Source organism: Heterodontus francisci, unplaced genomic scaffold (assembly GCF_036365525.1).
Source record: "Heterodontus francisci isolate sHetFra1 unplaced genomic scaffold, sHetFra1.hap1 HAP1_SCAFFOLD_570, whole genome shotgun sequence".
In the NCBI taxonomy this organism is placed as follows: Eukaryota; Metazoa; Chordata; class Chondrichthyes; order Heterodontiformes; family Heterodontidae; genus Heterodontus; species Heterodontus francisci.
The window spans coordinates 178,612-200,618 of NW_027141150.1; the positions used below are offsets into that span (position 1 = coordinate 178,612).

General features: G+C 54.3%; 1 pseudogene; it reads right to left on the bottom strand.

Annotated features, from left to right (window-relative positions):
* Positions 1–2,261: 2,261 nt before the first annotated feature.
* LOC137362299 (perforin-1 pseudogene) lies at positions 2,262–20,448 on the bottom strand (annotated as a pseudogene).
* Positions 20,449–22,007: the final 1,559 nt, after the last annotated feature.

Here is a 22,007-nt window from a genome sequence, read left to right on the forward strand (position 1 = left end):
TCCCCCCACCACCGACGCACAGTGGCAGCAGTGTGTACCATCTACAAGATGCACTGCAGCAACTCACCAAGGCTCCTTAGACAGCGCCGCCCAAACCTGCGACCTTCACCACCTCGAAGGACAAGAGCAGCAGATGCATGGGAACACCACCGCCAAGCCGCACACCATCCTGACTTGGAACTATATCGGCCGTTCCTTCACTGTCGCTGGGTCAAAATCCTGGAACTCCCTCCCTAACAGCACCGTGGGTGCACCTACCCCAAATGGACTGCAGCTGTTCAAGAAGGCAGCTCACCACCACCTTCTCAAGGGCAATGAGGGCGTGGGGGCTAGACAGTTGTTTTGTGAGTCCTGGCTGCAGGGCCGACCCAGACAGACGCTGTAGTCAACTGCCTTGGCAATCCTAAACATGACAACCTGGCCAGTATCAATGAGTGGCAGAGGTCACTGAGAGTTGAGCAGGTCGCTGTTCAGGTCTGTCGGCCATCTTGGGCTCGGCCAAGGGCCAAAGGTCGGGGGGGGGGGGGAGGTGGGGGGACTGAAATGGTTAAGCAGAATTAAGCAACATATGCAAAACTAAAATGTGAATTAGAAAGGCAGCCCAGTAAGATAAGACAGAATGGGAAAAAGACAGACAAGCTGCTATGGCAAAGACTAAAATTTGATTGCTGGGATCTGTACAGACTTCACAATAAACAAACTAGCCTGTGGAATGCTTTGACGAATGTGAAGCAAAGGACAACAGACCCAGGCTAGAGACATCTGGAGTGGGCACTGATAAAGAGTAATAACGGTGTGTTCATTAAAGTTTATGATCAATCCTCCATTGATTGACCATATTGCATGAGAAAACGGCCTATATGTTGTGTGTAGCTTCAGAGCACTATCTCGGGGCTGCCCAAGGTAGACTCTCCTCGCCTATGCTCGAATAAGTGATCATTTACCTGTACCTGAGTCTCCACATGTGGTGATTGAGTTGTCCCACAACAGACAGCCACCCCCTGTAGCCGTGTCCAGTCCACCCACCATCTCAATGTCAGACGATGAAGTAAAGCCGGAAGCAGAAAATGAAGGTAATGGTGCGTCTGCACAATTTATGCTGGTGACAGGGCGATATTTAGGCCTGTGATGAATGCCTTCGTTGCAGACTCGTTCAACTGTGCTGCGCCAGGTAGTGCTTGCACTTCGACTGTATGTGGAACAGTTTGGTTAAATGTTGTCTAGATTCACTCAGCAGTGAGGATCAAGACAAGGTTAAGGAGCATAAAAACACTACTTGCTTTCAGTTTGGTGATGACAATTGCGGTCACTGTAGAGAGTTGTAATTCCATCTAACATATCTGGAGTAAATCACTTTATCAGTACTGATATCGCCTAATGGGAGATACCTTTACTATTGGATAAACCTCATACCAAAATGGCACCAATGAAAGTTGACATGGGGTATCATAAGGCAATTACTTTTGGAAAGTCAGTGGATCTGTAGTTTAACACAGCTGAAAGTCCTTTGTGTAATGGACTTTGTGAAAGGAGTCACATGGTCAGCGATGAACTGCAACATCAAATTTTAGCTGATCATTCAAATTGCAAGCTGACAACCCCCCCTGGCGTGGGCAGTTCATGCACAGAACTCACTCCAGGTGCATGGAGAGTCTAGCCCCTAGTCAACCAGTCCACTGGAGAAATCCTAAACAGCCTTCTGTTCTGTGTGATAGCCCTCCTGCTCTGGAAGGCACGACATTTAGTTCCGTTTTTGTTCCTGCACATTTGAATGCTTTACGTGCAGGGAGATGGGCTTTCATTGGGTCTCGGAGAAATTTCAGAGAGCTCTGAGTTATCGCATGAGGCCGTCTGAGGCAGAATTTAAGTCAGGAGATTTGGTGTATCGCAATGGAGAGGGTAGGTTGCGGATGGAAAGGCCTGGTAGAGTCACAGATCGTGATAGTAAGACAATACATATCGAACGTAGCAATCAAACTGTTTATGTTCACTCCTCACGCGTTTCGAAAGGGTGATACTTTTCAGAGAGGCTTGTGTCTGAAAACACCCAAAGAGGCAGCAGACACAGAACTGAGCTTCACATTCCCATTGTGAGAGCTCTGTCGCACTCGATCTCTTCCTTCAGACGTAGCTTCTGCCGGAGGCAAGCCCTTGTGGACACCCCACCCTCAAACTCCCTCCTGAGGTACACAACCACCCTCTGCACCTCCCCACAAATTACCAGCTGGGCACAACATGCGGAATAATCACACCGACACAGGTTAAATGCCACTCAATCAGATTTATCGAAAAAAGTAAGATTATACAAATGCAAGTGCAAATCAGCAACATTTTTATCGATTTACTCGGTACTGCTCGGCGTGCCCCATTCTTTGCTTTACCATAAAAGTTCCAAAGGTCATATGGCACAAAGCATCACGCGTGGATTGAGGCCGACGGTGCTCCGATGATTTGGTACCACCATTAAATCGCAAGTTGTAGGTCGTGGGGTACAGTCCGTTGAACAGATCCATTGCATTTAGTCGTAACTGTGCCCCACTTTGAGTCGCCTCCTCCAGTCATAGACTCGAGACAAATTGAATTCACAAATGACTAACTTGAACCTAGTTCTCCTAAAGCCCCAGGCTGATGGTTGTACCTTCTCTCTGGTTCAGTTAGTTACCAGAGGGAAAGTAATTGCTTACTGGGTTGCAGAAGCAGTGGGCGCAGGGGATCTGAAAGTGGGGGGGGGGGGGGGTCCCTTTTCCCACCCTATGATAGCGTGAGGACAAACACATTTTAAATTGACGCATTGCCGATCCCAGCTTCATCCCTAAAAGCAAGCAAATGGACAGGAAAGTGCAGAATTCTATGGCAAACTCGTCAAAGCGAATCTAGGCACAGTCAAGCCGGCCGGGTTTGGCGGCCAAGGCAATCACGCCCGTTGCGACTGGGAAGTCCTATCACCCGCGGGACTCTCCCAGAGGCTGACGGATCAGGAACTGGAATGGGGGAAGGGCAGGCGGGAATGGCTCTCGGGGAGAGGGAGAGAATCGAGGGGCGCGCAGGGGAGGAAAGGGGTGAAGGGTCAGGGGAATACAACTGAAGGAAGAGATTCTTCAGTGGGGGAGGGCACAGGGGAGACCGGACCAAGGGTGGAACGGGTAACCCCCAGGTATGTGGTGAAGCCGGGGCCATCGGGGCGGGGGACATAATGCTGGCAGGTGGGCCCCCCCAGATAGGGGCCACAGGTGAAGGAGTAGTCAAAGGTCACACTCCCATACTGCAGGTAGCAGATCTCGTTGTGGGGGCCAGAGGTCAGACGACGCTTGCAGGTTCCCAGGCGGTCATCCCTGCTGAGATAGTCCCGATCCCAGACCTCGATAACTAGCTTGTGGCCGGACTCGGCCTTGACCTCACCCAGGTCCAGCCGGGTGTTCCATGTGGGGTTGTTGTTGTTGGACCTCACGGGGGTCCTGGCCGTGTTCTGGCCATATCGGACGATGACGTAGCCATCGGTGGCTGTGATATAGTCGCCCCAGAGGTCGTGACCCTGCTTGACCGTCACCGTCAGCCGGCCCAGGCCCTTCTCCTTGGAGCAGCAGAGCCGGTCCACTCGGCTGTCCTCGTGGCAGAAGCAGGAGCAGGGGTCCCGGCGGCCTGGGTGCGAGCCGGACGGGCAGACGGTGCGGCTGCAGTCCTGGGAGAGCGCGTTGGCCATGATGTAGTCGCTGATGTAGCGCTGGAGGTTCCCGTGACGCGGGTCGTCCCTGGGCAGCAGGTGGTGGAGGGGAACCAGTGCATAGCTCACCATGCCTGGGTTTGCGGGCAGGCTGTCCGCCCAGCGGGTGAAGGCCGAGGAGTCGTCCGAGAAAAGGAGGTCCACCCCGAGGTTGACCTTGCCGCCCGTCACCTCAGTCTCCCGGTCATTGAACTCCTGGTGGAAGCTGTCCTTGTGCTTCATTGACTTGATAAGCTCCTTGCACTTCTTATACCTTGTTGAGCCCTTTACTTTAATCCCCACCTGGCCACTGGCCTCCATCTTCAGGCAGTCCTTGACCTCCTCGACCGTGTAGCCCTCGCTGGCGGCCTGGCACGACCGGATGGCCGTCACGTCTTTCAGCCGCCCTCCGAGATCCACCGCCTTGATGAAATGAGTGCCGTAGGTGCTCACCAGCTTCTGGTAGTAGTACTTGGTGCCCGCGTGGGAGATGTTGGGCAGCGAGGCCAGGGTGTGGGCGAACTGGGCAGCCAGGAGGGGCTTGTCCTTCACCCGATACTGGTAGTAACGGCAGCGGAACTCGTGGCTGGTGAAGCTGTACTTGTCCGACTTGGATCTCTTGGTGCCAAAATCCACCAACTTGGACTTGGAGCCGGCCAGCATGAAGGTACCGACAATGTTTGGTTTTGGGCGCACCTCAAGGTCTGCCCGCCAGTCGTTGGAGATCACCGACTTGGCGGACTCGCCCAGCTCGGCGGCCGAGCGGTAGAGCCGGCTCGACAGGGAGCGCTTGCAGACCTGCCGCACCCGCCAGTCCACCAGCGAGAGGGGCAGGCGCTGACGGACGTTGGACAGCAGACGGTTGCTGCAGAGGGTGCAGGTGCCGTCCGGCGTGCGCCAGGTGTTGACGTCGATCACAAAGGCCCCCTTGGGCTGCAGAGTCACCAGGTCATAGCCTGCCCCTGCCACGCTGGCGCCGGGCACAAAACTGGCCGCCTCGCACTCCTTGGCGCTGCCCGTGTTACAGGCACTGCGGGCGCCGGCGACGGAGAGGAAGAGGAACAGGAGGCGGGCGAGTCGTGGCTTTCCTCTTGGCATCGTGGCAACAAAGGCAGCTCCCGGCAACAGAGTGTGGAAAACCTGGAAGAGAAAGAATGGAATATGAGCGAGTCTCACCCTCGGGTAAATATTAAAGAGGGAGTCAGGACTTGCATTGCGGGGAAAACAGGCAAGAAAACCCAAGGAGTGTCCAGAATTCCGCACTGTAAATTCCTCATGAATACATGAGTACAGTGTAATGGGGCTGATTGATATTGGCAAAGATCGAATGCTGCTGACCCATATACAATATTTAGATCATACAGTGTAATGGATAGCTTTACTAAACCCTAACCTTCGATGAAATGTCTATGATTTCTTAACAAAATTCATGCTGCATTTGTAGCTTTAAAAACTATTGGGAAAGCCATAGTAAAAATTTATTATTTTTCAATGACCATGTTAGAAATAGTGATTAACTGATTTTGTTTTTTGATGCAGATTGGATTTACAAGTATGTCAAAGATTAGCTCCTGCATTGTGCATCATTTACTATCCAGTTTGAGGACAGATAACTAAACTAGCCAATGTCATATGAAAGTTGTCTGTATGATATTACATGAAGAGTGCACCTTTGCGTACAGGTAAGAGAATTGGCTTGGACATATCTTGGTTCAACTGGAGTACAATCTCAAAGATAGTGACTCAACATTTTGTAACTGAACTGTATCTCTAAATAAAAATAAAATAAAAAATAATACATGCAGTAACAACCGCTCAACGCTTTGTAGAAAAGCTTTTAGTTAGTAATTATCTTGTCAGAGCTGAATCTGAATCGACAGTGATAGACAGTTGGCTCTATTCTGTCAACAAAAGTAATTTGCATTGGCATTCCTGCTTGCTAGCTAGCTAATACAGTAGTGCTGCTCCCCACTGATGTTTGTATGATTAGCTACTTTGTTTAGAGGACAGAATGTTTTAAATTGGACTGTGTTTTGATGGCATTAGGTAGGCGATACACTTTATACACAGATTTAATACCCTCATGTCCGTGGCTGTGACAATACTTGTGTCAAATGTCCGTGCCGCAACATGTCGGTCCCCATTCCTCTGTGAGAGCGGGAGCGGGTGTAGGTCAGCGAGCACAGGTGGTGATGGGTGAACGGGACTTGGTGCGAGTTAGGACACGGAGGCAGTGGGAATGTGACAGAGCTGAAGTCTACAGAGGGTGCGAGGAAGGACACCAGCCAGGAGAACATTGGAAGAGTTGAGTCTAGAGGTAACATAAAAGGCAGGCATGGGGCTGTACGTTTCAACATCTCGGTGAAAATAATGGGAAAGAATTGGGTTTGGATATGTCAAGTGTTTGAAAAATAATATTGCACAGTGTGATCACAGTTTGTAAATCAGAGACAGCAGGAGATTAAAGTTGCAGATACACGGGGGAGTTTAGCATCAAGTGGCAGAGATCTGTTCCTGCAAAATACCTCCTCGACACTGTCCCCATCAAACAATCCCAGGACAGGTACAGTACGGGGGTTAGATACAGAGTAAAGCTCCCTCGACACTGTCCCCATCAAACACTCCCAGGACAGGTACAGTACGGGGGTTAGATACAGAGTAAAGCTCCCTCGACACTGTCCCCATCAAACACTCCCAGGACAGGTACAGTACAGGGGTTAGATACAGAGTAAAGCTCCCTCGACACTGTCCCCATCAAACACTCCCAGGACAGGTACAGTATGGGGGTTAGATGCAGAGTAAAGCTCCCTCTACACTGTCCCCATCAAACACTCCCAGGACAGGTACAGTATGGGGGTTAGATGCAGAGTAAAGCTCCCTCTACACTGTCCCCCATCAAACACTCCCAGGACAGGTACAGCACTGGGATTGGCTGCCCACTGATTTGGGAGCCTGAGTGCATCAACGAGGTGCAGCTGACAGTGCTGGTGGCAGTTGGAGGTTGCAGAGGTGGAGAGAGGAGCTGCACTGAGCAAGGGAGAGCAGCTACCAACAAGCAGTGGAAAACTCCAACAACAGTCTCCATTAAAGAGAAGAAAGGGACATTTTGTGGAAACAAGGCTTTGTCTGGAGGTGGGTGCTGAACACCAGTAATTTACTTTGGACTGTTGGGGGAGGAACAAGTGGCTGGAACAACAAGGGGTGGGGCTGCCAATTCAACAGGAATCTGTGCTGCTGCAAAAGCACACAGGAAAGCTCCCTCCCCACCCCAATTGCCAAGCCTGGGTCAGCTGAAGCTGCCCAGCTAAACAAACGGAAGGGGATAGATAGTGCCTGGGCAGCTTCAGCTGACCCAGGTGAAGACGACTCCCCCAACCAGAAGACCGGAAGACCAACTTCAAAGACTGTTTTAAGTGCAATGTGAGCACCACCTCCAGAAAGCAAGTCATCCCTTCCAGCCTGTCTTTACCTCTCCTCTCTTACCTCAGCCTCTCCACTAACCTGTTGTTTGTTTGTTTGTCTTTTCAAATTTTTCTGTGAATCTGTTATTTAGTGTGCAAGTCCACAATTTGGGGTGGGTTTAGCTCTTGGACCCATGGCAAGCCCTTCATCACCGGTGGCGGGGCCCTCTACTACCTACGCAGCTGCAGCTTCTGTGGCTGCCCACGTGGCCCCGTCACCCTTTAAATTATTGACATGCAGCCATGGGGTGAAGAGCTATCCCCACCCCAACATGTCTATTGAGGCCTGCGTTAAGGCAATGGCCGTGGTTGTCGGCCCCTCGGCCATTGTTGCGGCCTCAAAGATGTATGGGAAGGCTGTGTTCTTTTTGAAGACCGAGCGGGCGGTGTCCCTGGCCCTGAGTAAAGGGCTCACTGTGGGGGGGACCTTCCTGCCAGTGGACCCTCTGGGGGCCACTGCGCATCGGATAATGTTGTCCAACGTCCCACCCTTCATTCCCAGTGAGCTCCTCCTCCCCCACCTGCACCATCTGGGGGAGGTGAGGTCGGGGATCACCCCAGTCCGGCTTGGTCTTCGGGAGCACAGCCTCCAACATGTCTACTCCTTCCGCCGCCAGTTATTTATGCAGCTGGCGCGGGAGGAGGACACGGAGGGCCAATTTAATGTGGAGTTCCAGGGGACGGCCTACCGCGTCTTTTGGACCTCGGACGGGGCGCGGTGCCACGTCTGCAAGGGGGTGGGGCATGTTCGGAAGAACTGCCCCAACCTCCCGGCCGCCAGCTCCACCTCGGCGGCCCAGAGTGGTTCCACAGCACCTCCTCCCACTCCCCCCGCACATCCAACAGACACCGCTCAGTCGGTTCCGGAGGCTGTGGTTTTCACAGCCTCTGGCGGGGAGGGGAGCGTCCGTCCGAGCGGAAGGAAGACGCGGGGAAAAAAGAAACATCGTGAGGCGCGTCCCCTGGACACTTTGACTCAACCCGAGCCTGAGCTCAGCCCAAAGCCCATTCCCATGGAATCCACCTGTCCCAGGGCTGGGCTCAGGCCCAGGGTGACTAAAAAAGGAAAAAAGGGTGCGGAGGCGGAGGCCTCTGATGACATGGAGGTCTCTGAGTCTCCGCGCCCAAGTGCGAAAAAGAGGAGAAGGCACCCCTCCACAGAAATAACACAGGGCCCTGAGGTGCAGGGCCCATCTGTTGGAGGGGAGCTGCCTCCTGTTTCTGGTCCTCAGGTGCCCCCTACCGCCACCACCAAGGCTGCAAAGTCCGGGCAGGTGCTCCCTATTCCTCAGGATGGAGGGGAGGGGATGGCCCCGGTACGTGAGGCCCCTCCTGAAGGAGTAAGTGGGGCCCTGCTTGTGGTGGGGGAGCCTGGGGAAACCGCCCATTCCGCCACTGCGACTGGGTCGGGTGTCCTGAATGAAGGGGAGGGCGAGGCCCCAGAGGGTCGGGCCTCCCAGCCGGAGTCCACCACCAACCAGGAGACACCCGACCCAGTTATAACTGAGAATGCTGCCCCATCTGCTGGGCCTGTGGGTGCTGGCGGAGCGGGAGATGGCCTCCTCTCGCCGCCTCCAGTCTCGGCTCCGGCTGGTTTCCCGGAGTCCGGAACTTCTGTCTCCCCTGGACCAGTCATTGGCCTGGGGATGGAGGTGGAGGGGGGTCCTGAACCGCTGGTGCCTACAGGCTCCAGTTTCACAATAGAACCCAGAGAGGACTCCTCCGCCATCGATCCTGGGGGTGGGATCGTGACGGAGGCGGGACCAGCTGGCGCGGCCGGGACGTCCGCCCCACAGTGTGTGGTGGATGTGTTGGCCGCTGGCGGTGACGACCCGGAGGAGGATGGGGATTCGGTGCGGGGCACGGAGGATGATCTTGATTCCATCGCCAGTGAGGTGGTGGAGTCCCTCGTGCCTCCCACCGAATCTCCTCTCATCCCCACGGCGGAACTCCGGGATTTCCTCGCGGCTTGCAGGGGTTGCCGCAATAAAGTTCAGCTGGCCCTCGACCGTTGGTCGAATCTGGCGCTGATCATCCAGTCCGTCCGTGCCGCCCTTAAGATAGCGGGCAAGCGCGCGGACGTGAAACTGGTTGAGAGGCGCCGTTTTAATGTGTTCCTCAATGGGTTGCTGGGGGAGTGGAGGGCCAGGTGCACTTCCACTCCCTCCTCACAATGAGCTGTTGGTGACGGGTTTTAAGTACCTTTGACATGAAGATAACCATAGCCAGCCTCAACATCAACGGCAGCAGAGGGGCTCACCGCAGATTTCACAATCTCTCAGTCCTTAGGGAAGGGAGATACGCGGTGAGCTTTCTGCAGGAAACCCACACCGTTCCGGGAGACGAAGCCACCTGGCTCCTGGAGTGGCAGGGTGGGGTCTACATGAGTCACCTCACCCCTATTTCTAGTGGGGTGGCTATCTTGTTGGCCCCGACTTTTCAGCCGGAGATCTTGGGGGTCAAGGAGCTAGTGCCGGGCCGCTTGCTCCACCTCGCCGTTCGCCTGGGTAGCGTGCCGCTCCACTTTGTGAACGTGTACGCGCCCAGGCCCGGCGCGTTGCAAGCGCGCTTCTTTGAAGAAGTGTCCGCTCTCTTGAGCTCCATCGATAGCGGCGAGTGCATCATCCTCGGGGGGGATTTTAACTGCACCCTCGAGGTGGGGGATCGCTCCGGTCCCCAGCGCGGCCAAGCGTCAGTGGAGAAGTTGAGGGGACTGATCAGCTCCCTTAACTTGGTGGACGTCTGGCGGAATCTCCATCCCGTCTCCAGCGCCTTCACGTGGAGGTCTGGAGGAGGGGGGTCGCGAATCGACCGCCTCTACATTTCGCAGGCGTACGTCTCCCGCGTTTTGGCGGCCTCCATGCGGCTGGTGCCGTGCTCGGACCACCGCCTGGTGTGGGCGGAGTTCACTCCGCTCCGCACGCGGGCGGGGTCCGCGTACTGGCACTTTAACAACCGGCTGCTGGAGGACGTGCGATTTCGGGACTCGTTCTGTCGATTCTGGGCCGACTGGAGAAGGAAGCAGGGGGGCTTCCCCTCCTTGAGGCTATGGTGGGATGTGGGCAAGACTCAAATCCGCGTCTTCTGTCAGGAGTACGCGAAGGGGTCGACCAAGAGGCGGGAAGCCGAGGTCGGGCGCCTTGAGAGGGAGGTGCTCGACTTGGAGTCCCGCCTCGGTCATGCCGTCGCGGACCCCGCCCTGTGTCAGGCGTACAAAGAGAAGAAGGGGGCGCTGAGGGACCTGCAGCTCATAGGGTCCCGAGGCGCGTACGTGAGGTCGCGGATCCAGATCCTGGAAGATTTGTACCGCGCCTCACCCTTCTTCTACTCGCTGGAAAAATGGCGGGGGGTCCGTAAGCAGCTCGTCGAGCTGCTGGCCGACGACGGATCCTCCATCACGGATCCGGAGGGAATGGGCCTCCTGGTCCGGACTTATTACAGTGCGTTGTTCTGTCCGGATCCGTCCAGCGAGGATGCGCGCAGAGTTTTGTGGGAGGACCTGCCGCAGGTCAGCCCGGAGGGCGCCGAAGGATTGGAGGCTCCGCTCACGTTGGCGGAGCTGACTGGCGCCCTCCACCAGCTCTCGAGGGGCAAATCCCCAGGGCTGGATGGGTTGACCGTGGAGTTCCTCAGGGCGTTCTGGGACGTCCTGGGGGACGATTACGCGCGGGTCCTGGGGGAAAGCCTGGCGACCGGGGAGATGCCCCTCTCGTGGCGCAGGGCGGTCATCGTCCTGCTGCCGAAGAGGGGCGATCTCCGCCTGCTTAAAAACTGGCGTCCGGTCTCCCTCCTCAGCACGGATTATAAGATCTTTGCCCGGGCTATGTCTACCCGCCTGGGCTCCGTGCTGGCCCACATGATCCACCCCGACCAGTCCTACACGGTCCCGGGCCGGTCCATCCAGGACAACATCCACCTGGTCCGGGACCTGATCCATCTTTCCCAGAGGACTGGTCAGTCGGTCGCCTTTCTCTCCCTCGATCAGGAGAAGGCGTTCGACAGGGTGGATCACGATTACCTTTTCGGGACTCTGCGCGCTTTCGGACTCGGGCCGCATTTCGTGGCCCGGGTCCGACTTTTATACGCCGCCGCAGAGTGTCTAGTCAAAGTTAACGGGTCCTTGACGGCGCCCCTTCGCTTTGGGAGAGGAGTGCGTCAGGGGTGCCCCATGTCCGGCCAATTGTATACCATCTGCGTGGAGCCCTTCCTGTGCCTGCTTCGCAGGAGGTTGACGGGATTGGCTCTGCGCGAGCCGGCCATGCGGGTCGTCCTCTCGGCTTACGCCGACGACGTGCTCCTCGCAATCACAGATCCCGTTGACTTGCGGAGGATGCGTGACTGCCAGCAGACCTTTTCTGCCGCGTCCTCCGCGAGGATCAATTGGGAGAAATGTTCCGGACTCCTGGTTGGTCAGTGGCGGGTGGACTCCCTGCCGGAGGAGATGACACCTTTTGCGTGGAGCACCACGCACCTCCTCTATCTGGGAGTCCACCTTAGCCCCGCTGAGGAAGCCTGGCCGGCAAACTGGCAGGAGTTGGAGGCGAAAGTCACCGCTCGGCTGGGGCGCTGGACAGGACTGCTCTGAGTGCTTTCCTACAGGGGCCGAGTGTTGGTCATAAACCAACTGGTGGCCTCCATGTTGTGGTACCGGTTGGTCACTTTGGCCCCGCCCCCTGTATTTGCCACCAAGATCCAGAAGAAACTCGTCGATTTCTTCTGGGGCAAGAGGAAACACTGGGTCTCTGCCGCGGTCCTGAGTCTCCCGATCGAGGAGGGCGGTCAGTCGCTGGTGTGCGTCCGCACCCAGGCTGCGACTCTCCGCCTTCGGACCCTGCAGAGATACCTGTACGTCGAGCGTCCTCCCAGATGGTGTGCGCTGGCGACGTATTTTTTCCGCCAGTGTCACTGCCTTCAAGACGACACGCAGCTCCCGGTGGAGTCCGTTAGCCGCGCCTCTCTGAGGGAGTTGCCTGTCTTTTACCGGGATCTTTTCCGAGTCTGGAACACGGTCGCCTCCAGTCAGGGCGCTCCCCCGCCGGCGGAGGAGAGCGCCTCGGCTGTCCGGGCGGCCGACTCCGGGGACGGTCCGGCGGGCGGAGGAGTAGCCGAAACCCCCGGGACGCCCCTCACTGCGGGTGGCGAGGGGGCTCGGGAGTGCGGAGCGATCCCGGCCGAGCTGACCCCCGCTCGGCCGGAACTGCTCATCGGACCCAGGCCCCGAAACCCTCCTCGGGAGCCGGTCCCGCACAACCCGAGCCGCCTCTCGGAAATGCCCTCCGTGCCATTCCAATCGGCGCGGAGGGGTTTCCTGTACGGGCTGCTCCTGCACACTTTCCACTTCCTCGCCCTCGTCAGCCGGCCGGACACGCCCTGGCGGTCCGCGTTGCCATCTGGCGGCGAGGGGAAACCCCGATGGAGGTCTCTCTACGCGGGAGTCTTCCCCCTTTACATCGGGGACCCGGGGTGGAGGGTGCTGCACAGAGCAGTCCCGTGCAATAGGCTTTTAAGTAGGTTCACGGACTCCCAGGCCAGCTGTACTTTCTGCGGCCTGGACGAGTCCGTGTTCCACATTTATACGGAGTGTGCGAGGTTGCAGCCCCTATTTGAGTATCTGAAGGGGCTGCTCCTCAAATTCTGGCTGCACTTCAGTCCCACGCTCCTGATCTTTGGGCACCCGGTGCGGAGGGGCTTGGGCCGGGAGGAGGATCTCCTCGTCGGTCTGCTCCTGGGCCTGGCCAAGGTGGCAATTCACAGGTCCAGGCTGCGGGCCGTCGGGGGGTCCGTCCTCCCCGATTGCCTGCCCCTCTTCCGCGGTTACGTTCGCGCCTGGGTGTCCCTGGAAAAGGAGCATGCGGTGTCCGCCGGTACGCTTGAGGCCTTCCGCGACCGGTGGGCACCGCAGGGACTGGAGTGCATTGTCGACGCCGAGAATGGCATTTTAATTTGAGTTTTTTGTTTATTTATCTGGTTTTAATAAAGTTATTATAAAATATAAGTGTGTATATAACGGGGGCCTGAGGAATAAAGGCCCCCTCGACATAAAAAATGTATAAAGGGGGCCTGAGGAATAAAGGCCCCCTCGACATAAAATATATAAAAGGGGCCTGGGGTATAAAGGCCACCTTAAAAAAAAAACAAAAAAAAAAACGGGGGGTTAGATACAGAGTAAAGCTCCCTCTACATTTACAGAACAGGGCAATGACAAAAATGCAGGAAGACATGTATAATATTGAGAATAAACGTCTAGTTCAGAAATATATTTCTATCATGTGAGATTAAACAGTTTGTTCGATGATGTGAATGCACCGTGGAAACTCAGTGATTGTAGAAACATACAAAAAAAAACAAAAAAAAACGGGGGATTAGATACAGAGTAAAGCTCCCTCTACACTGTCCCCATCAAACACTCCCAGGACAGGTACAGTACGGGGGTTAGATACAGAGTAAAGCTCCCTCTACACTGTCCCCATCAAACACTCCCAGGACAGGTACAGTACGGGGATTAGATACAGAGTAAACCTCCCTCTACACTGTCCCCATCAAACACTCCCAGGACAGGTACAGTACGGGGGTTAGATACAGAGTAAAGCTCCCTCTACACTGCAAAAAAAAACAAAAAAACGGGGGGTTAGATACAGAGTAAAGCTCCCTCTACACTGTCCCCCATCAAACACTCCCAGGACAGGTACAGTACGGGGGTTAGATACAGAGTAAAGCTCCCTCTACACTGTCCCACATCAAACACTCTCAGGGCAGGTACAGTACGGGGGTTAGATACAGAGTAAAGCTCCCTCTACACTGTCCCCATCAAACACTCCCAGGACAGGTACAGTACGGGGGTTAGATACAGAGTAAAGCTCCCTCTACACTGTCCCCCTTCAAACACTCCCAGGACAGGTACAGTACGGGGGTTAGATACAGAGTAAAGCTCCATCTATACTGTCGTTCTGAAACAGATCAATTAGATTCCAGTCTGTAACTCACTCCCGGGTATCTGTTATTCTATATATAAACCACCCGAACCCCTCGATTAGATTCCAGTCTGTAACTCACTCCCGGGTATCTGTTATTCTATATATAAACCACCCGAACCCCTCGATTAGATTCCAGTCTGTAACTCACTCCCGGGTATCTGTTATTCTATATATAAACCAACCGAACCCCTCGATCAGATTCCAGTCTGTAACTCACTCCCGGGTATCTGTTATTCTATATATAAACCACCCGAACCCCTCGATTAGATTACAGTCTGTAACTCACACCCAGGTATCTGTTATTCTATATATAAACCACCCGAACCCCTCGATTAGATTCCAGTCTGTAACTCACTCCCGGGTATCTGTTATTCTATATATAAACCACCCGAACCCCTCGATTAGATTCCAGTCTGCAACTCACTCCCGGGTATCTGTTATTCTATGTATAAACCCCGGAACCCCTCGATTAGATTCCAGTCTGTAACTCACTCCCGGGTATCTGTTATTCTATATATAAACCACCCGAACCCCTCGATTAGATTCCAGTCTGTAACTCACTCCCGGGTATCTGTTATTCTATATATAACCCCCCCCGAACCCCTCGATTCGAATCTATTCTGTAACTCACTCACAGGTATCTGTTCTTCTATATATAAACCCCCCCGAACCCCTCAATTAGATTCTAGTCTGTAACTCACTCCCGGGCTTCTGTTATTCTATGTATAAACTCCCCGAACCCCCCGATTAGATTGCAGTCTGTAACTCACTCCCGGGTATCTGTTATTTTATATATAAACCCCCGAACCCCTCGATTAGATTCCAGTCTGTAACTCACTCCCGGGTATCTGTTATTCTATATATAAACCCCTCCGAACCCCTCGATTAGATTCCAGTCTGTAACTCACTCCCGGGTATCTGTTATTTTATATATAAACCCCCCGAACCCCTCGATTAGATTCCAGTCTGTAACTCACTCCCGGGTATCTGTTATTTTATATATAAACCCCCCGAACCCCTCGATTAGATTCCAGTCTGTAACTCACTCCCGGGTATCTGTTATTCTATATATAAACCACCCGAACCCCTCGATTAGATTCCAGTCTGTAACTCACTCCCGGGTATCTGTTATTCTATATATAAACCCCCCGAACCCCTCGATTAAATTCTAGTCTGTAACTCACTCCCGGGTATCTGTTATTCTATATATAAACCCCCCGAACCCCTCGATTAAATTCCAGTCTGTAACTCACTCCTGTCTGACTCTATTCTATATAATCTCCTATACCCGATGTATTTATTTGTTTTAGCTGATGACACTGATCTCTACCTCAGCACAATCTCTCCGAATACAGGGCTCCCCCACCAGCACCAAGTGAACCCTCCAGGGGAATGCTGTCAGTGAAGATTACAAAGTGACTGCTCCCCGAACCTACCCTGCCTTCTCTCCCTGTACCCACTCTCTCCTGTACCCCCATCACTCTGTTCCCACTCTCTCCTGTACCCACTCTCTCCCTGTCCTCCCCACTCTCCCTCTCCTCCCATCACCCTGTACTCCCTCTCTCTGTACCCCCAGCACACCGTTCTCACTCTCACCCTGTGCTCCCTCTCTCCCTGTACTCCCTCTCTCCCTGTACTCCCTCTCTCCCTGTACTCCCTCTCACCCTGTACTCCCTCTCACCCTTTTCTCCCTCTCTCCCTATACTGCCTCTCTCCCTGTACTCCCTCTCTCCCTGTATCCCCTCTCACCCTGTACTCCCTCACTCCCTGTACTCCCTCTCACCCTGTACTCCCTCTTTCCCTGTTCTCCCTCTCTCCCTGTACTCCCTCTCTCCCTGTACTCCCTCTTTCCCTGTACTCCCTCTCTCTGTACCCCCAGCACACCGTTCTCACTCTCACCCTGTGCTCCCTCTCTCCCTGTACTCCCTCTCTCCCTGTACTCCCTCTCACCCTGTACTCCCTCTCACCCTGTACTCCCTCTCTCCCTGTACTGCCTCTCTCCCTGTACTCCCTCTCTCCCTGTATCCCCTCTCACCCTGTACTCCCTCTCTCCCTGTACTCCCTCTCACCCTGTACTCCCTCTCTCTCTGTACTCCCTCTCTCCCTGTACTCCCTCTCACCCTGTACACCCTCTCACCCTGTACTCCCTCTCTCCCTGTACTCCCTCTCACCCTGTACTCCCTCTCTCCCTGTATACCCTCTCACCCTGTACTCCCTCACTCCCTGTACTCCCTCTCACCCTGTACTCCCTCTTTCCCTGTTCTCCCTCTCTCCCTGTACTCCCTCTCTCCCTGTACTCCCTCTTTCCCTGTACTCCCTCTCTCTGTACCCCCAGCACACCGTTCTCACTCTCACCCTGTGCTCCCTCTCTCCCTGTACTCCCTCTCTCCCTGTACTCCCTCTCACCCTGTACTCCCTCTCACCCTGTACTCCCTCTCTCCCTGTATCCCCTCTCACCCTGTACTCCCTCTCTCCCTGTACTCCCTCTCACCCTGTACTCCCTCTCTCTCTGTACTCCCTCTCTCCCTGTACTCCCTCTCACCCTGTACACCCTCTCACCCTGTACTCCCTCTCTCCCTGTACTCCCTCTCACCCTGTACTCCCTCTCTCCCTGTATACCCTCTCACCCTGTACTCCCTCTCTCTGTACCCCCAGCACACCGTTCTCACTCTCACCCTGTGCTCCCTCTCACCCTGTACTCCCTCTTTCCCTGTTCTTCCTCTCTCCCTGTATACCCGCTCAACCTGTACTCCCTCTCACCCTGTACTCCCTCCTTCCCTGTATACCCTCTCTCCCTGTACTCCCTCTCTCCGTGTACTCCCTCTCTCCCTGTACTCCCTCTCTCCCTGTACTCCCTCTTTCCCTGTACTCCCTCTCTCTGTACCCCCAGCACACCGTTCTCACTCTCACCCTGTGCTCCCTCTCTCCCTGTACTCCCTCTCTCCCTGTACTCCCTCTCACCCTGTACTCCCTCTCACCCTGTACTCCCTCTCTCCCTAAACTGCCTCTCTCCCTGTACTCCCTCTCTCCCTGTATCCCCTCTCACCCTGTACTCCCTCTCACCCTGTACACCCTCTCACCCTGTACTCCCTCTCTCCCTGTACTCCCTCTCACCCTGTACTCCCTCTCTCCCTGTATACCCACTCACCCTGTACTCCATCTCTCCCTGTACTCCCTCTCACCCTGTACACCCTCTCACCCTGTACTCCCTCTCTCCCTGTACTCCCTCTCACCCTGTACTCCCTCTCTCCCTGTATACCCTCTCACCCTGTACTCCCTCTCTCCCTGTACTCCCTCTCACCCTGTACTCCCTCTCTCCCTGTATACCCTCTCACCCTGTACTCCCTCTCTCCCTGTACTCCCTCTCTCCCTGTACTCCCTCTCACCCTGTACTCCCTCTCTCCCTGTACTCCCTCTCTCCCTGTACTCCCTCTCACCCTGTACTCCCTCTCACCCTGTACACCCTCTCACCCTGTATACCCTCTCACCCTGTACTCCCTCTCTCCCTGTACACCCTCTCACCCTGTACTCCCTCTCTCCCTGTATACCCTCTCACCTTGTACTCCCTCTCTCCCTGTACACCCTCTCTCCCTGTACTCCCTCTCTCCCTGTACTCCCTCTCTCCCTGTATCCCCTCTCACCCTGTACTCCCTCTCACCCTGTACACCCTCTCACCCTGTACTCCCTCTCTCCCTGTACTCCCTCTCACCCTGTACTCCCTCTCTCCCTGTATACCCACTCACCCTGTACTCCATCTCTCCCTGTACTCCCTCTCACCCTGTACACCCTCTCACCCTGTACTCCCTCTCTCCCTGTACTCCCTCTCACCCTGTACTCCCTCTCTCCCTGTATACCCTCTCACCCTGTACTCCCTCTCTCCCTGTACTCCCTCTCACCCTGTACTCCCTCTCTCCCTGTATACCCTCTCACCCTGTACTCCCTCTCTCCCTGTACTCCCTCTCTCCCTGTACTCCCTCTCACCCTGTACACCCTCTCACCCTGTACTCCCTCTCTCCCTGTACTCCCTCTCTCCCTGTACTCCCTCTCACCCTGTACACCCTCTCACCCTGTATACCCTCTCACCCTGTACTCCCTCTCTCCCTGTACACCCTCTCACCCTGTACTCCCTCTCTCCCTGTATACCCTCTCACCTTGTACTCCCTCTCTCCCTGTACATCCTCTCACCCTGTGTCCCCATTCTCCCTGTCCTTCCTCTCTCCCTGTCCTCCCTCTCTCCCTGTACTCCCTCTCTCCCTGTACTCCCGCTCTCCCTGTACTCCCTCTCTCCCTGTACTCTCTCTTTCCCTGTGCTCCCTCTCTCCCTGTACTCCCTCTCACCCTGTACTCCCTCTTTCCCTGTTCTCCCTCTCTCCCTGTATACCCGCTCAACCTGTACTCCCTCTCTCCCTGTACTCCCTCTCTCCCTGTACTCCCTCTCACCCTGTACACCCTCTCACCCTGTATACCCTCTCACCCTGTACTCCCTCTCTCCCTGTACACCCTCTCACCCTGTACTCCCTCTCTCCCTGTATACCCTCTCTCCCTGTACTCCCTCTCTCCGTGTACTCCCTCTCTCCCTGTACTCCCTCTCTCCCTGTACTCCCTCTCTCCCTGTATACCCTCTCACCCTGTACTCCCTCTCTCCCTGTACTCCCTCCTTCCCTGTATACCCTCTCACCCTGTATACCCTCTCACCGTGTACTCCCGCTCTCCCTGTACTCCCTCTCTCTGTGTACTCCCTCTCTCCCTGTACTCCCTCTCTCCCTGTACTCCCTCTTTCCCTGTGCTCCCTCTCTCCCTGTATACCCTCTCACCCTGTGCTCCCTCTCTCCCTGTACTCCCTCTCTCCCTGTACACCCTCTCACCCTGTACTCCCTCTTTCCCTGTACTCCCTCTCTCCCTGTACTCCCTCTCTCCCTGTATACCCTCTCACCCTGTACTCCCTCTCTCCCTGTACTCCCTCTCTCCCTGTACTCCCTCTCTCCCTGTATACCCTCTCACCCTGTACTCCCTCTCTCCCTGTACTCCCTCTCTCCCTGTATACCCTCTCACCCTGTACTCCCTCTCTCCCTGTACTCCCTCTCTCCCTGTACTCCCTCTCTCCCTGTATACCCTCTCACCCTGTACTCCCTCTTTCCCTGTACTCCCTCTTTCCCTGTACTCCCTCTCTCCCTGTATACCCTCTCACCCTGTATATCCTCTCACCATGTACTCCCGCTCTCCCTGTACTCCCTCTCTACGTGTACTCCCTCTTTTCCTGTAATCCCTCTCTCCCTGTACTCCCTCTCTCCCTGTACTCCCTCTCTCCCTGTACTCCCTCTCTCCCTGTATACCCTCTCTCCCTGTACTCCCTCTCTCCCTGTATACCCTCTCTCCCTGTTCCCCATGGTAGGCTGATGGAGAAAGTGAAGTCGCATGGGGTCCAGGGTGTACTAGCTAGATGGATAAAGAACTGGCTGGACAACAGGAGACAGAGAGTAGCAGTGGAAGGGAGTTTCTCAAAATGGAGACGTGTGACCAGTGGGATCTCTCTGTACTCCCCTGTCTCCGTGTACCCCTCCCTTCCTGTAACCCCTCTCTCCCTGTACCCCCCTCACCCTGTACCACCTCTCTCCCTGTACTATATGCTTGCTTCCTCTTCTCCTCTGTGTGTGTGTCTCTCTCTGTCTCTCTCTCTGTGTGACCTTTTCCCTATCTTCCTGCTGCCTCTCCCTCTATTTGTTCCCCTGCTCTCTCTCTCTCTCTACCTGCCCTCCCTTTCTCTCTCTCTCAATCATCCTCTCTGTCTCTCTCTCTCTGTCTGACATTTCACTCCCGCTTTCTCTGTCCCACTCTCTGTCCCCCTCTGTCTCTTTCTCACCCTCTTTGTCTCTCTCACTCTCTGTGCCGCCTCTCTCTCTCTCTCTCTCGTTTTCTCTGTCTCTCTCTCTGTCCCTTCTCCCTCACCCTCTCTGTCCCTCTCTCCCTCTCCCCTGTCTCTCTCTCTCTCTCTCTCTCCCCTTCTCTGTCCCTCTCTCTCTCTTCTGTCCCTCTCTCTCTGCTCCTCTCTCTCTATCCATCTCTCCTTCTCTCACCCTCTCTGTCCCTCATCCTCTCTCCCTCTTGCTCTGCCCTGCCCAGCACTCCCGTCCCTCACCGGAATGAGGAACTTGAGGTGTCTTCCCTCCAGTCTCCAAGTGCGAGATCACTGGCCACAGTTTAACACAGTACATCTTGACCACTCACCTTCCTGGTGGATGGGTTTCGGCTACTCCAAGTGTGGAGCCCCTCTCCAAGGCCCTCGCATATGTGGAGCTCTCTGTAACAGGAAATCCTTGACTCAGAGCTGTTCTCAATGAGGAAATTCTTGCATTTATATAACACCTTTCACAACCACAGAACGTCCCAAAGAGGTTCCAGCCAATGAAGTGGCTGTAAGGTGCTTTAATGTGAAAGGACGTCAGCCAATCGGTGCAAAGCAAGATCCCACAAGTAGCAATGTGTTAATGACCTGATCATCTATTTTTATGATGTTGATCGAGGGATAGTTATTGTCCAGAACACTGAGGAGAGTTTCCCCTCCCCCTTCTTGTGAAACCCACTTGACTTTGTAAAAACAGTCCCTGGAAATGTCTTCGTAAAAGGGACGTGGAGAGGTCTTACGAGCTAAGCAAGCCTTTCCGGGAAACCACCTGACTTCCAGCTCAATTAACAACAGAGGACTTGGGGCACCTGGAGAAGTTGTTTACAAAGAGGTGACAGGTCAAGATTGATGGAGGTCAAAAGGTTGACCTCCTGTTGTCGGATTCACTTTCGAATCGTTTTGAGTTGGGATTGAACTGGATAAAAAGGGAGAGAACCTCCAAGGAGAGAAGAGAGTTCCCAAGGAAGGCGAGGTGACCACAACCCAGCTCAGCTTTCCAGCACCTCTCTGAAATACTCTGAAAAGTCCACCATGTCGACTCATCTTGTCTCCCGTCTTTGATGAAAAGCCCGCTAAATTAATTCCCAACGCCGCCTGAGACGAGCTGTTCTAAAGGATCCCAGCGACCCGTCTACGGGTACTCGGAGGCCAGACTGTGCGCCAGTTTTGGAACACAACATACCTCAGCTGCTGTTTTCTTCAAGAGTGAGCAAGCACTCAGCCCAAGTGTGGTTTTTTTTTGTCTGTAATGGAGCTCTAAAGACAAAAATCCCTTTATTTTTTCCGGTTAACTGTTGTGTGGGTGAGTGTGAGGGGCCAAGCTAAAAAAAGGGAACTTTAGTATTTCAATCTGTGTGTTTATGCTTTAATTTATTACTGGTTGAGACGTGTTTTATCATAAACTGATCATTTTGTTCTTGAGTAAACACCATGTTGGTGTGTTTTATTCTGTGACAAAAACAGAGTCTATGATTAACCGTATCAGTACGTGGGAAAACAGTTAATTATGTGTTGTGACCCGCGGAGAAGTGGAACTAAAATAAACAGTGCAGTCCTCCCACCCTGGTCGTAACAGCTTCACCAGGACATAGATAGGCGAGCAGAATGGGCAGGCAAGTGGCAGATGGAGTTTAATACAGACAAGTGTGAGGTGATGCATTTTGGCAGAAGGATTAGGGAGAGGTGATATAACCTTATAAAGGCACAGTTCTAAATAGGGACAGAGGGACATTGGGGGTGCTTGGGCACTGATCGCTGAAGGTGGCAGGACATATTGAGAGAGTGGTTAGTAAAACACATGGGATCTTGGGCTTCATAAATAGAGGTGTTGAGTACAAAAGCAGGGACATTTATAAAGCTCTGGTTGGGCCCCCAACTGGAGTCATGCGTCCAGTTGCGGTGGCCACACTCGGGGAAGGATGTGAGGGTCCCTTGCGAGGGTGCGGAGGAGATTTACCAGAATGGTTCCC